General features: G+C 40.9%; 1 pseudogene; it reads right to left on the bottom strand.

Moving 5' to 3' along the window:
• Positions 1-7,025: 7,025 nt before the first annotated feature.
• Positions 7,026-8,191, bottom strand: LOC110127174 (large ribosomal subunit protein eL38 pseudogene; annotated as a pseudogene).
• Positions 8,192-23,504: the final 15,313 nt, after the last annotated feature.

The following is a 23,504-nucleotide window of genomic DNA, read 5'->3' as shown; positions in this document are numbered from 1 at the left end:
TCCATGGTCAAATGTTTACATCATGAGACCGTCACGAAAATAAAGTGAAGGATTCAGTCTTTAAGGTCTAGGGTTTCTATTTGAGATGCACCCTGTCAGAACCTGTCAGGACTTTTAAATCACACAATTGGATATTAAACATGAGGCTCAAACACCTCTCAGCTCAGGCTGCTATGCATGGCTACTTTTGTTTTCTTTCATTTTCACCTCCTAAGAATTGAAAAAACTCTCTCTATGCTAAGGTGCTTTGTGTCCATTCATTGAATCTTTAGCACAACCCTAAGAGGTTGGCATTAAAATTTCCAATTGACAGATGTCTCAGAGCAACCAATTTACATCTCAAGTTAAAGGGGGAATCTGGATTTGAACACATATCTGAGGCAGTGTCATCTTGATCAGTCTTGGTGGAAGGACTGTGCTGGAGCTCCTGCCTGACTCCAGAGCCAACAGTCTTTGAAGCATCCTGGGTCTCTGAAGCCATCCAGCCAACTATTATTTCTGCCCCACTACTCCTCTTGCCAAGTCCCCTCCCTAGAGGTAACACTGAAAGGTTTCTTAGCAACAACCTGCTTTTCTGTTTAACCTCTTGGGGGCTCAGAAAGGATGGGCCAGTCAGGAACAGCTTGAGTAGCAGCCTGACCCTGGGGTCTGGCTCTGAACCCCTTGCTTCAAGAAGTACCAAAAGGCGGATGACAATATCCTACCAGTCCCCTGAGAAAGGGTTAACCAGGGACTGACAAGAGATGGAAGACTCACTCATCCTAAGGGGTGAAAGGAGCCCAGTCACGTGCTGGTGAATGCAGAATCACTCCTGGCAGTGAGAAGAGAGTATAGTGTCTGTCAGTTTCCATAGTGTAAATATTTCCACAACAGCCAATTACAGGTTATCCCTGTGAAGTTACTGAGCGATAAGCACAGTCAGCTCTCCCAAACCTGTACCACTGGAACTTTGTCCCTATGAGACGACTCCAAGGTGGGAAACTTGCCAGGATTACCCAGGAGGAGAACTCCTGGGAGCCAGCTGTATCAGATGACTCAGGTGAATACATTCTCCCATCAAACTCCTGTTGTCAGGAGTTCCCTGGTGGTCCAGTGGTTAGGACTGCCACCCTCATTGCTGAGGTCATGGGTTCAATCCCTGGTTGGGGAACTAAGATCCTGAATGTGTGTGACCAAAGGAAAACAAACAAAAAAGTCCTATTCTCTGCTCTCACACTCACCTATTTTTTTTTTAATTTATTTGTTTATTTATTTGGCTGCACCTGGTCTTAGTTGCAGCACTCAGAATCTGTGATCTTCGGTGTGGCATGCGAACTCTTGGTTATGGCATGTGGGCTCTAGTTCTTTGACCAGGAATTAAACCCAAACCCCCTGCATTGGAAGTATGGAATCTTAGCCACTGGACCACCAGGAAATTCCTTTACCCTCACCTATTGAGTGCATCTGTTGGCCAACATAACTGTTATCTTCCTAACTCCAAATCAGGACATATGGATTGACAATCACAAATGTATTGAATCCAGGGGAACAGAAAAAACTGGCAAACTCAAGGTACCCTGAAGCATTTCCCCAAACTTGTCTGTTTTTTAAATAGCTTTTGCTATGTTCCTGATTATCAACATAGGCATGTTATGCTCATTCTAGAATAATGGGGGGGAAAGAAAAAATAAAATGTAACCATAGTCACCTAGAAGTAATCACCATCATCACTAGAAACTTCTAGTCTTTTCTGCTGAGTTCCAATATATGATTTTTTAAATGCAAAGTTGTGATGACATTTTACAGGGAATTTTCATTCCTGCTTTCTTCCCTTAATTCTATATTAAAAGTAGACTTTGTGTGTTTTTGATAACTAATTTTTTTAAACTGGAAATGAATAAAATGCTAGTGGCTTAAAAAAAAAAAGGCCAGATGAACCTTGTAGACACTGTGCTAAGTGACATAAGGCAGTCACAAGAGAACAAATATGGTATGATACCAGTTATTTCAGAGGTACCCAGTGAAGTCAAATTCCTAGACACAGAAAGTAAAGGGGGTGAGAGTAAATAGGAAAATGAGGAGATATTTAATTCGTCTCTCATTTCCATTTTACAAGATGAAGAATTCTGGAGATGGTTGGTGATGATGGTGGCACATCCACGCAAATGTACTTCATGCCATTTGAACCATACACTTTAAAAGGTTAAGACAGTAAATTTTATTTTAGTTTTTCATTTTGGCCACACCATGCAGCTTGCAGGATCTCAGTTCCCTGACCATGGATTGAACCTGGGCCACGGCACCGAAAGCCCAGAATACTAACCATTAGGCCACCAGGGAATTCTCAAAACAGTAAATTTTATGTTATGTATACTTTTAAAAATATATTATTCATTTATTTGGTTGTGCCAGGTCTCAGTTGCAGCATGCAACTCTTAGTTGTGGCATGCAGGATCTAGTTCCCTGATCAGGGATAGAACCCACGACCCCTGCATCAGGAGTGCTGACTCTTAGACATGGACCACGAGGGAAGTCCGAGCACTGCAATGAAGACCCAGAACAGCCTAAAATAAGATTTTAATTTTTAAATTAAAATAAAAATAAGATTTTTAATTTTAAAAAATCAAATCAAACAAAATCCAAGCACTTTTGTAATGTAGTTATATCTTGAACTAAGCCATCTGCCCACCTCCCCCAGGCTTCTGTCCTCTTCCCCAGAGACAACCAGATGCAGCAACTTTCAGAGACTAGTCTTTGCTGATTACCTAATATGTACCCATTGGAATGTTATATATCCAGTAACACTTGTTTTCAAAGTTTATGATATGAAGTAATGATGGTGAAGTGAAAGTCCCTCAGTCATGTCCAACTCTTTGCAACCCCATGGACTGTGTAGCCTGCGGGGTTCCTCTGTCCATGGGATTCTCCAGGCAAGAATACTGGAGTGGGTAGCCATTTCCTTCTTCAGGGGATCTTCCTGACCCAGGGATCGAACCTGGGTCTCCTGCACTGAAGGCAGATTCTTTACCAGCTAAGCCACCATGAAAGCCCATGTAATGATAGAAGATCCATCTATTATGATTACCCAGATGTGTCACTTTCAATAAAAGTTTTTTCTTTTTTTAATTTTAATTTTTATTTTTTTAAAGTTTTTTCAGCATAACTATTGAGGTATGTTTCATATGCCATATTTTCATTCTGCCATTTAAAATCTATAACTTTTTAGTATAGTCACAGAGTTGTCCAACTATCACCACAATCAGTTTCAGACTTTTTTCACCCCCAAAATAAACCCCCTACCCTTTAGCTATGACTCTCAATTCCTTCCACCTACAACATGTAAACCCTGGCAACCACTAACCTACTTTCTTTCTTTACAGATTTGCCTATTCTGGACATTTCATATAAATGGAATCAAAGAATATGTTGCAATAGGCTGCTTTCACTTAGCATAGTGTTTTCAATTAGCAAAACACATTGTAGTGGGTATCAGTACTTCTTTCCTTTTTATGGTGGAATTATATTCCAGTGTATGGAGATAACCACATAGTGTTAAGCCATTCATCACCTGATGACCATTCAACAGACACTGAAGCTACTAAGGGACTCAGAGAACTTGGGGCTCCTCTTTTCTAATTTCCTCTCTGCCTTAACTGTAATTCCACTCACATCTGGAAAGAGATTATTCTCACTTTCTGTGAGGCTGAGGAGATGCTGGCATTTTACAGAAGCCTGCCTCTCTTTACTTAGACTGGGCTCTCTGTACGCCAGGGCACCTGCCTGAAATGTCATCAAGTAGCGTTTTATGCCATTATTTTTTCTTTTTCCAAAGTCAAACTCCTTTGGTTGTGTAGCCAGGAATTCCCAACCTCTTAGGGTCCCAGCATTGATCTTTGTTTGCTTTGGTTCTTTCTCCTGCGTGCCGCATAAGTTCTATCGCATTTCTCAAATACAAGTGTATTATGCCTGATTCCACTCTAAGATTTTTGCATTCCCTCTCTGGTAGAATTCCCTGTCTCTGCTCAACATGGCATGTGGGATCTTAATTCCTCCAACAGGCATAGAACCCATGCCCCCTGCATTGGAAGGCCGCTGGGGAAGTCCCTCTGGTAAGAGTTTTGAGAAAATTTCCTCATAATATATACCAATTGTTCTTGCCAGGCACACTTTCCATGGATTTTCTCCTATCCTTTGAGCAAACTTCAGAAGGAGGCACTAATCTTATCTACATATTATAAATGAGGAAGCTGAGGCTCAGAGAAATAAAATAACTTTCCAAACAAAGTCATAGCCTCAAGCCCATTCTTATCGAATGAATCACTTCTGCTCTGGGCCTCACATTCAATGACAGTAGTAAAAACTTCGATTGAGGAAAGGGAGGACTAAGAAATGTTGGATGAAAACTATGTACCCTCTTCCCAGGAAAATGCACGTATTCACAACATTTTAAAAGCAATTTCAAGGAGTTAGGGGAAAAAACCATCCCATCCTGCAGGTCTAAACTGGAACTGTAAACTGGGTTAGCTGTGCAAAGAAGTGAAAAATCTCACTTACAAGTTTGAATCACCAGGTGGCGCTCTCAGCCCTGAATGGACTTTGGTTTCGACAGCCAAGGTCTTCCAAGAGATAGGAGTTGGCCCAAGTTGCCTGGAACTCAAAGAATTTCAGAGATTGTTGATTCAAACAATAACCTTCACCATCCAGGGGAGGAAACGAGGCCCAGAGTTGTTAGGCAGTTTGCTCAAGGTCAAAGCTCATGGACAAAACCAAAACTCACCCACTTATCCAAATTCTGTTATTTCTGAAATGTAACACATAGTTCTCTTACTCTGAACAGAGCACAGTGGACACAATGCAATCTTTTCTCATACCGATTCCAGGAATGAGCTTTTTTGTGTGTGAACATTGCTACCGTGCTAACTGTGGGAACTAGAAGTGCTTATCCCCACACAGAATGGCCTCAGACTGCTGTTTCATTGTTGGGTCTTCCTATCTGTCAGATTTGCTTACATTTCATTGTGTCTTTAGGATAGTTATTTCCCCCTCTTAGAGCCTCTGTTTCCGGGGGTTATTGAGTGGATTTGATGAGGCATGTGCCAGTAAAATACCCTGTAGACAATAGATGCTCAGTAATTGATAACTACTGATATAATTGTTCTTCTTGCTCCAGTCTATTTGCTGCTTTATATATTCTCTACCTTAGAACCCAGACAACTAAACTTAATAGACCTGGGTAAAATATCTGGGACTTGCCAAGTGGTCCAGGGCTAAGGAATCTGCCTGCTAATGCAGGAGACACAATCCCTGGGTTGAGAAGATCCCCTGGAGTGGGAAATGGCAACCCGTTCCAGTATTCCTGCCTGGAAAATTCCATGGACAGAGGAACCTGGTGGACTACAGTTCATGGGGTTAGAAAGAGTGGGACCCGACTAAGCATATACAAACACACACACAAAACATCAATAAGAATACAGAGACACTAAATGAGAAAATTACCTGCTCCATTATGGACTCTATGACCTTTGTTTTGTAACTTGGAAGTTTGGATTCTTGGCTGGGTTCTGGAGAGGCAGGGGTTCCAGGTGGAACCTTCTTCAAAGGATATAGAGCATTTGTGGACATAGAAGGGAGATGGAAGATTAAACTTGACAAGCAAATTACTTCTAAGTTTAACTTCCCTAGACCTCTTCTTTCTTTCCAACATGCATTTCTGACCATTTTGTGGACAGAAAGAAGAAAATGTAAAAGACTTTTGAGTTTCAGTTTTATTCAGGGATCTTACTGAGGAATACAGTCTGAGAAAGTGTCTCTCTCTAACTCTGAGAAACTGCTCCAAAGATGTAAGAGAGGCCAGTGTGTGTATGATTTTGGAGAGGGAATACCTGCAGTCAAGCATGTATCTCAGTAAAAGGATGATTGTTAGTCATAAGAAACATGTATCTTAGTTCATGATTTTAGTGCTTTACTATGTATGGGAAGATGTAAGAATCTGGGTTCATTAAAACTAATCCTGAAAAATACACCCTAATTAACTAAGGGGCCTGTTTTCCAAATCATAGAGAGCCGCATCCTGTTTTTCATCCTGAATTCCTTTCAGGATGCACTGTTGGTCAATCACTGGAGTGGCTAATGACTTAATCCTTGTAGAAACGGATGGTGAGCAACATTCTTTGTTGTACAATTCCAATGTCAAATAGCAATGAAATTGTATTTTTACAAATAGGAGATCTCCAAAATGCAAAGCTCTAAGAAATGTGAAATTTCACTTTTCAGTAGATATGTTCATTGTCAAAGTTCTTTTAGAGATGTACACCCTTCAGTCATTCACACTCTTTCCTCTCCATCTCTTCCCTCTGTTCCCACACTCCTCACTGGAGTTCTGACCGTTTATATATATACACAAGTAAGTATACACACACACACACACACACACAATATCAGTAAGAATACAGAGACACCAAATAAGAAAAATACTTGCTCCATTATGGACTCTATGCCCTTGTATTGTAACTTAGCAGTTCTGATTCTTGACTGGGTTCTGGAAAGTCAGGGGTTCCAGATGGGTACCTTCACAGGATATAGAGCATTTGTGGAAGAAGGAAGTGCGTGCCAGACACTGTGCTGGATAACTACAGTAACAAAGCAGAACAAAACACAGAGTGGACTTTCCCCTTGTAGAGCCCACACTCATTCCCATAGCTCCAGCCATGTCTGACAATGAATGTTGTGGTGAACTATTTGTACCTCCTTATCCCTCACCCATGTTCTTGCTCTTTACTAATTGTTCTTCACCTAGCTAATTTCCAGCAATTATTTGGCTCAAGTGGTCACCTCTTCCAGGAAGTCTTCCTTGATGTACACAACAGAGACAGATATACTTCTGCCTTCGTGTAGCACTCTGGAAATTCATATCAGAATCCTTGCCGCTCTGAATTGTGAGAATCACTTTCCATGTCTGTCTTCCTGCTCCAGTCTGGAATCTCCTTAAAGGCATGGACAATGTTTCATTCACGTCTCTGTCTTCAGAGTCTAGCACAGGGCTTGGTAGATGTTCAGTAAATGGTATGCCAGGTTGCTTCAGTCTTGTCTGACTCTTTGCAACTCCATGGACTATAGCCCACCAGGCTCTTCTGTCCATGGGATTTCTACAGGCAAGAATACTGGAGTGGGTTTCCATTTCCTTCAGGGGATCTTCCGCACACAGGGATTGAACCCATGTCTCTTAAGTCTCCTGCATTGGCAGGTGGGTTCTTCACCACTAGCGCCACCTGGGAAGCCCTCAGTAAATGGTACGTGAACAAACAGTGTGTTGGTCCCAACAGAAGCAAATGGCAAAACTGAATATAACACTCAGGAGAGGATCTATTTTGGCAACTCATGCTCACAAAGATCTAGAATATCAATGAGGTTTCTTGTTTGCCCAAAACTATCTTCTTGACAATCAGTTCAGTTTGTCCCTTTCCAGGGGACATTCTGGCCTCCCCAGGAGTTGCTTATCTTCCCTGCTTCAGGCTCAGCTTGTCTTCTGATCATCTTTAATGGGGCATCTTCATTTCAGTTTATATAAAGTCACAGGTAAGTTTCACTGCTCTTGTCCTCAACATTTTACCTCCTTAGTTACTTTACTTTTTTTTTTTTAATTTTTAAAATTTTAATACAGTTCAAACCAGCACACGTGGTTCGTTTCAGCTTCTTCACTGCCAAATCTGGAGGAGGGGACTGCTTCAGTTTGTCTGCCTTCTCTTTGTGATAATTAAGGTGTAAACATATCTGCTGCATCAAATTTTAAACTTCACATTATCCTTATTTTTCTGGATCTTAACAGGCTTGAGGTCTTTTTGCCTGGTTGTAAACAGAAAGTCCTTGATTTCCTCAATTTTGCAAGGCATGGAGATGAGGCACAGAGAGAGGGGCCAGAACCTTTGATCTAGGCCTGGGGTTCCCAGATGTCACCCTGCCTGGATTACCAAGGCTCCAATGGATCAGCCCCCACTCCCCATGTACAGCCTGAGAAACACTCCCTGGCATTTCACTTTTCCTATGCTCTCTATTCCCTGGTCAGCATTCCAATCTTTTCTAACTGGCTGCAGGATAAGACCCAGCATTCTGGTATCAAACACACTTGGATTTATATTCTATCCCACTGCTTCTAAGCTTCTCCCAGAGATCTCTCTGAGCCTCAGTTTCCTCTGCTATAAGTGGGAATGATAATCATAGCCCTTAACATAGGATATGTTGAGAGGATTATATGAGAGAAAATCATTATAAGACGCTTAGCATGGAACCTGGCAAAGAAAGCTGAATAAATATCATTATGTCACTTGGGACATGCACAGTATGTATATTGTTATTTTATTTTATAATTTATTATATTGATAATATTATAATTATATAAAAGATAATTGTTGAGTCCTGCCCCAAGGCCACAGAAATGGAGCCCAGAGCCAAGGACACCTCCAAAGCTAATTGAGTTCCTTTGTAACTGTTGTCAAAAGCCCCTGATCATTACCAACAAGCTTCCTGACACCAAATTAGGGAAAGATGCCCACTCCAGTAAACACCCTATATAGCCTATAGCACCCAAACCAGTCACCTAATGCCAACCTTCCAGGAGGAATTTTGTCTCGAGGCTATAAAAAGTGGCTACTAACCCACAAAAAGTTGGCTTTCCCTGGTCTGTCAGGAGGTCAGCCCCTTGCGCTCACAGTGCTGACATTATCTCTGTTCTTTGTCCTTAATAAACTCACTCCCTTCTGAAATGCTCTGTGTCTGGAAATTCTTTTCCAACCCATGTTCAGATTGCCTCAGCAATATTATTCATAAAATAGGATAATAAATATCATGTTATAATTATATAATTTTATAATACATTACAATTTATAATATTTTTGATTACAATTATAAAAATTATAATTTTCTCTACATTTTATATATTAAATAATCAACATGACCATAATAACAATCTGGCTTACTTTAGTCTCCTATCTTTTAAAACCCTTTTTGCAAAAATAAATAAATAAAATAAATAAAACCCTTTTTGCTTGTCAACTAAGAAGAGGTATGTTGTCTTAAAGGGAAATTTTGTAAATCTTTAATTTAAAATAATTCAGTTCACTTGTGGGAAATAAAAGTTCCTGTAACAAATCTTCTTAAATTTTAGATTTCTCGCTAAAGAAAACCACATTAAGTGTTGTTTATGCTTCCAGTTGTGTTTATGTACAAATGCATTATACACAACATGTAAACAAATAGATTTTTTTTAAAGCATAGATGAGATCACACACTATATATTTTTAAGTGATTTGCTTTTTTTGTTTTTTACCCTTTTAAATGAAGTGTACAATTCAGTGGGTATTCATAAATTCTCAAGGCTGTACAACCATCACCACTAATTCCAGCTCAACCTCATCACCTCAGAAAGAAACCTCATATCTGCTGGTAGTCACTTCCCATTTCCTCCCTTCACATCCCCAGCTCCTGGCAACCATTAATCTAATTTTTGTCTCTATGGATTTGTCTACTGTGAATGTTTCATATAAATGGAATCATATAATATATGGCCTTTTGTGTCTGGCTTCCTGTCACTACATTTAAGTTCAGCTAACAGGACTGAAGCGACTTAGCAGCAGCAGCAGCAGCAATACCTTTTAAAGATTGCCCAGTATTTTGTAGTCATGATGATTCCATACTGTGGCTTCACCGTAATTCGGTTAATCCTCCACTCAGTGGTCATCTGAATTGCTTCCTCGTTTTCACTATCACAAACTACAAAGCAATGAACACCCCCGGTTTCACAGCAATGTTCAGGCTTTATGAACCTCGTGAGATTTCCTGCAGGAAAAAGTCTTATAGGACAAGTATTATTATTGGATAAAAAGACATGCATAGTTGGAATTTTGATTGATCCTCCCAAACTGCCCATCAAAAAAGTTATACTACTCTCTACTCCTGCCAACAGTACGTTAGCTGACCATTGCCCCCCATCCTTATTAATAATATATATATTTTTTCATTACTTTTTTGGTTATGCCACACAACATGTGGGATTTTCTCCAACCAGGGATCAAAACCATGTCCCCTGCATTCGAAGTGCACAGTCTTAATCACTGGACCACCAGGCAAGTCCAAATGCTGTATATTTTAGATTTCAAAGAGAAGTCACTTCAAAGCCCACTTGCAGTCACACCAGATTTTGTGGTAAAAGTAGTGATATTTCAGGGTACATTGCGTTTAATGAAATATACTATTAAAATTAATTTTACCACCTTTTTTTAAAAAAAAAACACTTTTTTTAAAGTGACTACTTGAAAAATTTTTAATTACATATGTGGCTCAGCTTTTATTTCATTGGATGCTGCTGCTCTAGAGTTAACCATCTCTATCCTCCTCTTGAATATCTTGTAATTGCTTTTTATAATCAATGCACATTTATATTTATCCATATATTTACAAGTTTCTTTGTTCTCCAAGACTTCTTTTTTGTTTCTTTGTTTAATTTTTTAAGACTTACTTTATTTTTTGGCTGCACCACGTGGTATGAGGGGTCTTAATTCCCTAGCCAGGAATTGAACCTGTGCCCCTGAATTGGGAGTGCAGATTCTTAACCACTGGGCCACCAGGAAAGTCCTGTTTGTTTAACTTTTATTGAAGTACAGTTTGTTCACAATGCTGTGTTAGCTTCAGGAGCACAGCAAAGTGAATCAGTTATACATATGCGTATATCCACTCTGTTTCAGATTCTTTTCCCATATAGGTCATTACAAAATATTAAGTAGAGTTCCCTGTGATATACAATAGGTCCTCATTAGTTATCTATTATATATATATAGTAGTGTACATGTCAATCCCAATCTCCCATTTTATCCCTCCCAGTTACCCCCATCTCCATTAGTTCTTGCATCTCTTTCCTTCAGGCACATATATCCTCCCAAAATAACTTTTTTAAGGGTAGTTTTTTCAGCGCAAATATGAGTGTGGGAACCACTCTATCTTAGTCTAAGGTTATCGGATGATAGTATGTATATATATATATATGTATATTTCTGTGTAAGGGGGGTATCTAGAGTTTTTGTGGGTGGAGGAGGGGTTGTGTTAGAGAGATGAAAGATACTTCAGTGAAATGCAGTATCTTATTTCCCATGACAGCATTGAGATGTAAAATCATAGTCAAGGGTTCTCACAGGAAACTGAGAAGAGCAACATACCATATCTTATGTAGGAGTCCAACGTCAGTGTCTAAGGCCGAACATGTAACCCCCTAAACTACTTATATTATAGTCAATTTGAATTTTAAAAGTAAATTTCTTTTTTTTTTTCAGCAGGGGGCTTCCCTGGTGGTCCAGTGGTTAAGAATTTTCCTTGCAATACAAGAGATACTGGTTTGATCCCTGGCCCGGGAGGATCCCACATGTCATGGAGCAACTAAGCTCACGTGCCACAATTATTGAGCGCACACACTGTAACTACTGAAGCCCATATACCTAGAGCCTGTGCTCCTCAACTAGGGAAGCCACCACAATAAGAAGCCCGCACACTGCAGCTAGAGAGTATCTTCCAGTTGCCACAACTAGAGAAAGCCCGCGTGCAACAATGAAGACTCACTACAGCCAAAAAATAAAATAAATAATTTTTTTAAAAAGTAAATTTCATTTTAATTAAACTTAAGCTCTTTCCTAAATGGAACTCACAAAAGTTATATATGTAGACAATACATTTATTATTTAATATACATATATATTTCTGTATTTGTGACATTTGCCCTTCCAGAACTTTGACTAAGGGAAATAGCTGGGCACCCCTTGGTTATCTATTCTCTTTGTTCACTTGCCTCGAACTTCTGGACAAATGTTAATTAACAGCAAAACCTTCCTAATTCAAACAAGTTGGAGAAGTCAAAGCAAATGGTAGGTTAACGTGTTTTAATAAATGTATAGTTGACCCTTGAACAACATACGGGTTAGGGGGTACCAGTTCCTTCATGGTCAAGGCTAATGCTGACCACAAGCCTTACTCATACCATAAACAGTCAACGTATATTTTGTATGTGATATTTTTATTTTTAAAATTTGGTATGTTATTTATTTACATACATTTTTATGCACTCATCTTCCCTTTTTCTTAATTTTTTCTTTCTTTCTAGATTATATGGGGCAGAAGCGTGCCACCTGTGATGGACCGTACTTTGGCCACCTCATGCAAAGAGTTGACTCATTGGAAAAGACCCTGATGCTGGGAGGGATTGGGGGCAGGAGAAGGGGACCACAGAGGATGAGATGGCTGGATGACATCACTGACTCAATGGACATGAGTTTGGGTAAACTCCAGGAGTTGGTGATGGACAGGGAGGCCTGGCGTGCTGCTATTCATGGGGTTGCAAAGAGTCGGACATAACTGAGCAACTGAACTGAACTGAACTGAGGTTATATGGTTCTTCTGCCAGTTTTTTCAAATTGTCACAAATATCCAAAAGATCTTTCAGTATATATATTGAAAAAAATCTGTGTATAAGTGGACCTGCACAGTTCAAATCCATGTTGTTCAAGAGTCAGCTGCAGCTGCTTAATTTCTGGAGTATGCAGAAAGTTCTAGTAAGCTCATAAAATTTTAATAAGTAACGATGGAGTGTAAAAACATGGCCAGTATCATAAGTAATTAGAATTAGTATTAGCTGTGAACTCATGCAAAGAGCTTACTAACACAGTGCTTGCAAGTTGCTCTTTTGAGCTGGTTAATAAGATGTCTGCAAAGGTGTATACTTTTACTCCCTTGCTACCTGTAGAATATATGTCTTGCTTTTGCTTTTCTGCCTCTGCTTCTCTTCTTTCTGGTATTGGCACAATTATTTTCCTTTGGAAAGCTGCCCTGCCCCAATTCTAAGCAAACAGGGTTGGAATGGAGCTATGGAGTGGATGAGGACCCAGGCGGGTCAGAGTGATAATGAGTGGGTTAAGGCGGGGCCCACAGCTGGTCTGGATTAGTGAAAGGCAGTCCCTGTATTCTGCTGGAGGTATGGGGCAACCCCTCTTCTTGCTGGAGTTGCTAACCTGAACAAATTCAGGCCTGAAGCAGTTGGTGGCTGTCATTGGTCAGCTATTGCTGCATAAGAAATCACCACAAACTTTGCAGTTTAAAATAATATTAATACATTATATATTATCTCACAATTTCTGTGCACCAAGAGCTCTGCCTCAGGGTCTTTCAAAAGACTGCAATCAAGGTGTCAGACTTCACTGGTGGTCCAGTGGTTAAGACTCCATGTTCCCAATGTAGGAAGCATGAGTTCAATCCCTGGTAAAGATGTGGCATAAGCTGGGGTCTCCTTGTCAGGATCCCAGTCTAGCTGGGATAGAGTGCTAAAGTGTCAGGTATGCAAGTAGCCAATTAAAGCTACAAGCTGAAAATGAAAAAGTTAAGCCTTTGATCACTTGCTTAGATGGTTTAGAGACTGAAACTGGAGGAAGTACCTACTCTCCCTGTTAAATTTTCATCTATATACATCTCACTGTTGAAGGGATTTTATAGCCCCTGGGACTTTTGGGGTGGGAATGGAGAGAGAGGAGAGATGGGGAGGGGGAAATACTGGGTACAAGGTCAGAGTGAGCAAGTGACTGCAAAGTCATGTCACCCTTTCCCCCATAAGGAGGCCTTGGCAGAGGTGCCTGGAGAGGACCTCTGCCCAGGACATCAGATAAAGGGACCCAGGAAGCAACGAGCACAATATGCATGAGAGTTTGACAGGTCAGAGGGGTTGAGTCCTTGAATGCAACTCCCTTAGAGACTGCAATCCGCTGCCCATGCACCAGGTCTGGTGTGGGAAAGGCAGCTTTCCTCCCAGAGGCCTGCCAGGTAAAGCCTGGCAGTTCATTCATCTGGAGCCTTGACTGGGGAACAATCTGCTTCCAACCTCACCCAGTGGTTGTTGGCAGGATTCAGTTCCTGGTGGGACATTGGACTGAGGGTTTCAAGTCCTCACTGGCTGTTGGCCAAGGGCCACCCTCAGTTCCTTATCGCATGAGTCTTTCTACTTGGCAGGCGATTTTATGAAATTTAACCAGAGGAGATGGCAATAGAGTCTGTGCCAGTCAGAGCTAAGTCCCAGTCTTATATAACCTAATCACAGAAGTGACATCCCATTAATATTGACACAGTCTATTGATTAGAAGCAGGTTACTCAAGGGGAAGGGATTACACAAGGCTGTGAATACCAGGAGGTAGGGATCACTGGGGCTGTCTTAGAAGCAGCTGACCATAATGGCTGTCTGGTAACATTAAGAGAGAGTCTACTTGGGATTGACACCAGCCCAGAGGCCAACAAAGTTGAGAAAGAGAAGGGATACTTAGGGCACCATTTAAGCGTGTGGATCCAGATACTTGTGAATCCATTGGCATCCCAGTACCAGAACTAATACCTTTTATTCTTTAAGATTTCCATCTTTAAGGATTCCATTTGCACTGCATTTTAGTCACTTGCAACTGAAAGAGTACTGATTAACATAAAAATAACATGGGCAGGTTCTTTTGGTTTCTTGGGACAGAAAAGTGCTGCAGTCACCTTAAGAGGAAGGTGTTTCTTTTGGTGGTAGGAATGTAAATTGAGAAAGTTACTGTGGAGAACAGTGTGGAGGTTCCTCAAAAAAATAAAAATAGATTTACCACATGATCCAGCAATCCATTCCTGGCCATATATCTGGACAAAACTATAATTTAAAAAGATGCCTGCACCTCGGTGTTCATAGTAGCACTATTCACAGTAGCCGATACATAGAAACAATCTAAATGTCCTTGGACTGATGAATGGGTAAAGATGTGGTACATACATACAATGGAATACCACTCAGCCATAAAGAAGAATGAAATAATGCCATTTGCAGCAACATGGATGGATTTAGAGAATATTAAGTAAGAAAAAGACAAATACCATATCTATCACCTACATGTGGACTCTAAAATATGACACAAACTTATCTACGAAACAGAAACAGACTCACACATAGAACAGAATTGTGGTTGCCAAGGGGATGGGGTGGGAGGGATGGATGGGGAGTTTGGGATTAGTAGACGCAAACTATTATACAGAGAATGGATAAACAACAAGGTCCTACTGTATAGCACAGGGAACTATATTCAATATTCTGTGATAAACCATAATGGAAAAGAATATGAAACAAATGTATATATATATTATATATACATATATATAATATATATATAGCTGAATCACTTTGCTATATAGAAGATATTAACACATTGTAAATCAACTGTACTTAGCTAGATAAAATAAATTTTAAAAAACAAAATGTTTGCTGAAAGTGTGCTGGTGGTCTGGAACCCACCTGGAGCCTTTTTGTGGAGTGGGTCAGCTCTGGAGAAGGGAAACTATCTCTTCAATGCTCATTTTTCTCTGTGAATCTGCTGTTTTCCCACTATCTAAGGGCCATTTCTCCTCCATACTATTTACCCTTTTACCCATGCTCCCTGCTGCCTTCGATTTCCAGCCTGCACAAGACTGGAATGGCCCCTTTGCACCATCTATACATCTTCCCCTTTCTGCACTAGCTTCTACCAGTTACTTATACCTGCCTGTTTCTCCTCATATACTAGTGCAGATTCAAGAGGTCGAATCCAATTGGTGTAGGTCATCTTTTTTGAGCCAGGCTAGTTCACAGGTGGTTTGACAGGCCTGTGCATTGCCTATCAGATTGGGCAGGAATGGACTCATGAGGACTTCCCAGGGGCTGTGGGCAGGCTGGGCATTCTATGGCTTCTCTCGTTTAAGGCATAAGGCAAGGGACTTCCCTGGGGTGGTCTAGTGGAATCTACCTGCCAAAGCAGAGGACATGTGTTCAATCCCCGGGCAGGGAAGATCCCAAATACTGCAGAGCAACTAAGCCCATGTGCCACAGCTACTGAGCCCATGCACTGCCACTACTGAAGCCCGCATTCCTAGAGCTTGTGTTCCGCAGCAAAAGAAGCCACGGCAAGGACAAGCCCACATAAGGCGACAAAGAGCAGCCCCCTCAGCTGCAACTGGAGAAAGCCCAGGTCACAGCAATAAAGATCCAGCACAGCCAAAAATAAATAAATACATCTTAATAACAATAAAATCACAGCTTCCTGGATATAGAGATTTGGATTTTTACAAAAGACATAAGGCAAGCCATTTTTCATGAAGATAGTAAGTGTGAGACTGTCAAGACTAGCACCATGACAGGCGCCCTGAACTAAGAGTAGGCCTAAGTTTCAGTTTCTTCTGAGGGTAGGGTAATTATCTGCCCTCAACAGACCACCAGAGACCAGCAAATCAGTACGCGCCCAGTAAACCTCTGAGAAGTTCCCCTGGAAATTCCCGTGCGTTTGTCCCAATAAAATTGCTTTGCAAACGTAACCAATCCACTTGCGCCCACTACCCACTGCTTATGTTTGAAATCGAGCACCCTATAAATGTGCGTGGAAACTGGGGCTCGGGGCTCTCTGACTTTGCACCCCTGTGTTGGTTGCAGCAGGGGCCCTGGCTCGAGTCAGCAATAAATTTCCCTTCCTTTACGTGTTGCATTGTCATGGAGGTCTTCTCTTTTCCTGCTGGGGGATTCAGACAGCGGGCATAACAGTAAGGATTCCAGTTTGAATAATCACTGTCTTGAAAGCTTAAGGTCTGAATGAATGAGGCTTCACTGAGTTTTAGCATGACTTGGGAGACCTTGTTTCTATTTCTAGCTATGTTTGATGACCAGATCATCTGCAGTGATCAAGGACTCATTCTGCTGCAAATGGAAGACATTCAACTTAAATAGGCACATGTCCAAAATGGAATTTGCTGGCTCCTGTATCTGAAAAGTCCAAGGGTAGATCTTGTTTCATGCTTGGCTCCATCTAGGGGCCAAACAGTGTCAATGTCATCATGTCATGATGATTGTCTGAGAGCTCCTTTCCTCTGTATTGGCTCCTTTCCCAGGCAGCTTCTTTAGTCCTGGTGGTAAGATAACCACCAATATCTCTAGGCTGACATATTCTCTCCTCAGCAGCACCGCTGGAAGAGAGTTTCACTCTTCCCAGTGGTTCCACCTGAGGTCCTGGAACTGAGTCGCACTGGTTTGGCTTGACTCACCTGTGCGTCCCTGAGCCAATGGCTAGACAAGAGGGATGCAATGCTTCGATTGGCCAGACTTGGGTCACATGATTATCCCTGCAGCCCCACCTAAACCACAGGAACTGCGAGTGACAGAGGAATGATTCCAAAGGAAGAGTGGGGAGATATTAATACAAAGAAAATGGGTGTTGGCAATAGCAACACCACTGTCTGTATTCCTTAATCTATTTTTTTTTCCTTAATCTATTTTTGTTTCCCAGTCTCTGAAAACACAAGCCAATCGCAGAGTAACCATGCAAGCAATCTCTGAGTCTAAAAACGTTTGCAGGTGACTTCTAGAATTTGCTTATTTTTTTAATCGAAGATTCATGTAAGACAGCAAAATGGCTGTTGGAGGAGATCTTACAAATAGCCATGAAAAGAAGAGAAGTGAAAAGCAAAGGAGAAAAGGAAATATATACTCAATTGAATGCAGAGTTTCAAAGAATAGCAAGGAGAGATAAGAAAGCCTTCCTTAGTGATCAGTGCAAAGAAATAGAGGAAAACAATAGCATGGGAAAGACTAGAGATCTCTTCAACAAAATCAGAGATACCAAGGGAACATTTCTTGCAAAGATGGGCTCAATAAAGGACAGAAATGGTATGGACCTAACAGAAGCAGAAGATATTAAGAAGAGGTAATAAGAATACAAAGAACTGTACAAAAAAGATCTTCATGACCCAGATAATCACGATGGTGTGATCACTCACCTAGAGCCAGACATCCTGGAATGTGAAGTCAAGTGTGCCTTAGGAAGCATCACTACAAAGCTAGTAGAGGTGATGGAATTCCAGTTGAGCTATTTTAAATTCTAAAAGATGATGCTGTGAAAGTCCTGCACTCAATATGGCAACAAATTTGGAAAACTCAACAGTGGCCACAGGACTGGAAAAGGTCAGTTTTCATTCCAATCCCAAAGAAAGGCAATGCCAAAGAATGCTCAAACTACTGAACGATTGCATTCATCTCACGCACTAGTAAAGTAATGCTCAAAATTCTCCAAGTCAGGCTTCAACAATACATGAACCATGAACTTCCAGATGTTCAAGCTCGTTTTCAAAAAGGCAGAGGAACCAGAGATCAAATTGCCAACATCTGTTGGATCATCAAAAAAGCAATCAAAAATCTGCTGGATCATTGAAAAAGCAAGAGAGTTCCAGAAAATCATGTATTTCTGCTTTATTGACTATACCAAAACCTTTGACTGTGTGGATCACAACAAACTGTAGAAAATTCTTCAAGAGATGGGAATACCACCTGACCTGCCTCTTGAGAAATCTGTATGCAGGTAAGGAAGCAACAGTTAGGACTGGACATGGAACAACAGACTGGTTCCAAACAGGAAAAGGAGTACGTCAAGGCTGTAAATTGTCACCCTGCTTATTTAACTCATATGCAGAGTACATCATGAGAAACGCTGGGCTGGATGAAGCACAAGCTGGAATCAAGATTGCCAGGAGAAATATCAATAACCTCAGATATGCAGATGACACCATCCTTATGGCAGAAAGCGAAGAAGAACTTAAGAGCCCCTTGATGAAAGTGAAAGAGGAGAGGGAAAAAGTTGGCTTAAAGCTCAACATTCAGAAGGCTAAGATCATGGCATCTGGTCCCATCAGTTCATGGCAAATAGATGGGGAAACAGTGGAAGCAGTAACAGACTTTATTTTTTTGGACTCCAAAATCACTGTAGATGGTGATTGCAGCAGTGAAATTAAGACACTTACTCCTTGGAAGAAAAGTTATGACCAACCTAGACAGCATATTAAAAAACAGAGACATTCCTTTGCCAACAAAGGTCCATCTAGTCAAAGCTATGGTTTTTCCAGTAGTCGTACAGATGTGAGAGTTGGACCACAAAGAAAGCTGAGCACCGAATAATTGATGCTTTTGAACTGTGGTGTTGGAGAAGACTCTTGAGAGTCCCTTGAACTGCAAGGAGATCCAACCTAAAGTTAGATCCTAAAGGAAGTCAGTCCTGAATATTCATTGGAAGGACTGATGTTGAAGCTGAAACTCCAATACTTTGGCCACCTGAAGTGAAGAGCTGACTCATTTGAAAAGACCCTGATACTGGGAAAGATTGAAGGCAGGAGGAGAAGGGGACAACAGAGGATGAGATGGTTGGATGGCATCACAAACTCAATGGACATGCATTTGAGTAAACTCCAGGAGTTGGTGATGGACAGAGAGGACTGGTATGCTGCAGTCCATGGGGCTGCAAAGAGTCGGACATGACTGAGTGACTGAACTGAACTGAAGATTCATGTAACAAAAATTAACCATTTTTAAAGTGAAGGAGGGACTTTCCTGGTGGTCCAGACCCTGAGCTTGTGTTACATGGGGCTCATATTTGATTCCTGGTGGGGGAACTAAGATTCCACATGCCACGTGGTGTGGCCAAAAAATAAATAAAAATTAAAAAGTGAATAGTGCAGTGGCATTTAATACATTCACAGTGCTGTACAACCACCACCACTATCAGGTTTCAGGACATTTTTATCACCTCAAAATAAAATTGCAGTAGTTCCCATTTTCTATTCCTTCTAGGCATGGTGACCATCAGTCTGCCTTCTGTGTCTGTGGATTTACCTATTCTGGATATTTCATATAAATAGAGCCATAAAATATTTGATTTTTGTGTCTGGCTTCTTTCGCTGATATCAGGGTTTTCAAGGTTCATCTACATGGTAGCATATATCAGCACTTCATTCCTTTTGGGAATTTTTTTTTTGGAATTTTGTGTTATTATACTAGACCTTTGTGCAACCAACCTCTGGGACTTTTTCATCTTGCAAAACTGCAACACTATTCTCATTAAACAACTCCCTGTTCCCTCCTCCCCACCTAATTCTCGGCAACACTATTCTATTTTCCGTGTCTATGAATTGACAACTTTAGATACCTCATGTAAGTGGAATCATACAGTATTTGTCCTTTTGTTTCTGGCTTATTTCACTTGGCATAATGTCCTCAAGTTTCATTCATGTTGTAGCTTATGTCAGCATTTCCTTTATAAAGCTGAAGAGTATTCCATTGTAGTTTTACGCCACATTTTGTCCATTCATCTGTCGATGGACACTGGCTGCTTCTGCTTCTTGGCTATTGTGAATGAGGCTGTTGTAGACACAACTTACAAAGAGCTCTCTGAGACTCTGCTTCCAGTTCCTTTGGATCTACACTCAGAAGTGGGGTTGTTGAATCATATAGTAATTCTATTTTTAATTTTTTTAAGAACTAGAATTTGCTTGTTTTAAAATTAATTTTCTGCCTCTTTCCTAAAATATTTTATGCAATGGGAATGAAAGTGTGTTTTAAAATGTTTCAAAATTCTCGTAGAGGAAAAGCAAAAATCTCAAAAAACCCCCCCACAAAACAAACAAACCAAAAAAACTAACAAGTGGAATGCTGAAAACCAGTTGAAGGTCAATTTCTAGAACAATGTCTCAGTCCATCTTCTCGGCCAAGAGCCAGAGCCTGGACCCCTGGAGTCACAGTTCCAAGGTCACTGACATGGCCTTGATGACAGTTTATGAACTCAAGCTTTGGCCACAGGTGGGAGATTTATCTTTGTCCAGACCTCCCTTATGAAACACTTTCTCTAGCAGAAGCACAAGAGTAAAACTGGAATGAAGCCATTCCGCTGAATAACCACATCAGTGAATTTCCTGCCCTTACTCAACAAACAAAAACAGCCTGTGGTTTTACAGGCTCATTCATTCTAGTCTACCCACAGCAGCCCTACAAAAGTTCCTTGCCGAGACTCACAGACAATTTATAACCCAGAAAGGCAAGTGTACAGAGTAGATGTGTGTCCATAAATACTAATATTGCTTTTCTTTTTAAAAATTGCTTTCTCCACCTCCTTTAAGACCTCTACCATGACCTGGGTAAGCAGTAAATGCCAGGAGCCCCAAAAGGCCCTAGGGCTGAGCTTTTACCAGGAGTTTTAAGGCACTTCCTGGTTTCTAGACAAAAACAAGGCTCTCCGGAGGCATCTGCAGGTGTGCCTGGCTCCAACACTCTGGCTGGCAGAAGTCTTCTCCCCACAGACCAGACAGGTTCTCCTTTCAGTTGGATTTAAGCCTTTGGCAAGTCCCTGAGGCTTTCTGAACATCAGTTTCCTAAACTACGGGAGGGTAAATGAGAACCAGACTCAACATCTAACAACGAATGCATGATCAAATTATTCATGATATCATAATTGACAGTTGTTTTAAAAAACAATTTTTTGAAATGTATTTAGTAACAGACTTCCCTGGTGGCTCAGACGGTAAAGTGTCTGCCTGACAATGTGGGAGACCTGGGTTCAATCCCTGGGTCGGGAAGATCCTCTGGAGAAGGAAATGGCAACCCACTCCAGTACTCTTGCCTGGAAAATCCCATGGATGGAGGAGCCATCCACGGACTGTGGGTAAGCTACAGTCTGTGGGGTTGCAAAGAGTCAGACACGACTGAGCGACTTCACTTTACTTCACTTTAGTAACAGAAAATGTTCAATATAGAATACTAAATAAGAGATAATACAGAAGTTTGTGTTCTTATGTGGATCGGATATATTCTATATATATTGTTAAAATCATGAGTCTAAAACTTCGTGGAGATAGAAAGGAACATTAAAAAACAAATGAGAAGGTAAAACAAAAACAAGCAAACAAAAACCATGAGGGAAGGACGTCCCTGGTGGTCCAGTGGTTAAGAATCTGCCTCATCTGAGTCCCTTCACTGGTCACCTGAAACTATCACAACGTTGTTAATTGGCTATGCTGTGCTGGGCTGTGTTTAGTCACTCAGTCCTGTCTGACTCTTTGCGACCCCATGGGCTGTAACCCGCCAGGCTCCTCTGTCCATGGGGATTCTCAGGCAAGAACACTGGAGTGGGTTGCCATGCCCTCATCCAGGGGATCTTCCCAACCCAGAAATTGAACTGAGGTCTCCTGCATTGCAGGTGGATTCTTTACCAGTTGAACTACCACAGAAACCCTTTAATCAGCTATTCCCCAATATAAAATAAAAAGTTCAAAAAAAAAAAAAAATCTGCCTTGTAAGGCAGGAGACGGGGGTTCAACCCCTGGTCGGGGACCTGGGATCCCGCATGCCACAGGGCAACTAATCCTGAGCACCACAACTACTGAGCAGGCCCATCCTGTGTGCCGCAACTCGGACTCAACACGGCCAAATTAAAAAAAAAGGACAAGCACACAACAGAGTAAATCTGTTGACCACAAGGTTTCCTTTCGGTTTAAAAATCAATCAGTAGTCACAGAGACTCCGCACAGTATGGAATATGGTATCCCAAACTTAAAATGCAAATGTTTAGCTCACTTCTATGATTTTTGTCCTTAGGAGAAAACAAACAACAACCAAATAAGTGTACATGTAAAAAAACACATATTGTGAGATGTTTCTAGAGCCTAGTAGTGAGATCACCTTAAGTATTCCCAAATGGGAAATATTGTGTTTTAAACAAGCAATCGACAGATACAATAGAATCTTGTGCAGCCATTAAGAATGTTGCTGTAGTGGTTTATTTATAGACATGACAGGAGGAAGTGAAGAAAAGCAAATTACACAGTAGCATGTATGTATAATTTGACCCAGTTAATATTGAATCCAAACCATCATACATGCATATTCACATTTATATACAGCGAAGTCTGGAAGGAAAATCACAAGATGCTCATTGCTTTTGGCTGGTTGGATTATTAAATAATTAGTTAATTTTATGTTTGTTTGTATTTATGAGTTTTATATAATGTAAAAATAGTAATAGCCTTCCATTAGGAGGTACTAGGTTGTGTATGAAGCACACCACCTGTGTTTCATTTAATTCTCACTATGATCATTTCAGGGGTGTTGATAAACCCATTTTAGAGAGAGGAAAACTGAGGTTTAGTGAGGAAAGGTCATATTCTGTATAACTTTCTTATTGTTGCTACAACAAATTACCAGAAACTTAATGGCTTACAACAACGTGAATTTATTCTCTTAAGGTTCTGGACGTCAAAAGTCTGAAATGGGTCTCACTGGGCTAAAATCAATGTGCCGGCAGGGTTACATTCATTGTGGAGCCTCTAGAGAAGAATCTAGTTCCTTGCCTTTTCCAGCTTCTATAGACTCCCTGCAATCCTTGGCTTCTGGCTCCTTCTTCCACCCGCAAAACGAGCAATGGCTGGTCAAGTCTTTCTCACATGGAATCCCTGTTCTTCTAAAAAGCCTGCCTTCTTCCCCATTTAAGGACCTTTGTGATCACATTGGGCCCACCCAGATAATTGAGGGTAATCTCCTGATTTTAAGGTTGGTTGACTGACAACCTTATTTCCATCTGGAACCATAATCCCCCCTAGTCACATAATGAATATATTCACAGGCTCTGGGAATTAGAATGTGGCCATCTTT

Source organism: Odocoileus virginianus, chromosome 12, assembly GCF_023699985.2.
Source record: "Odocoileus virginianus isolate 20LAN1187 ecotype Illinois chromosome 12, Ovbor_1.2, whole genome shotgun sequence".
NCBI lineage: Eukaryota > Metazoa > Chordata > Mammalia > Artiodactyla > Cervidae > Odocoileus > Odocoileus virginianus.
Note: the sequence above shows the minus strand (reverse complement) of the source record. Positions and strands in the feature narration are given on the sequence as shown.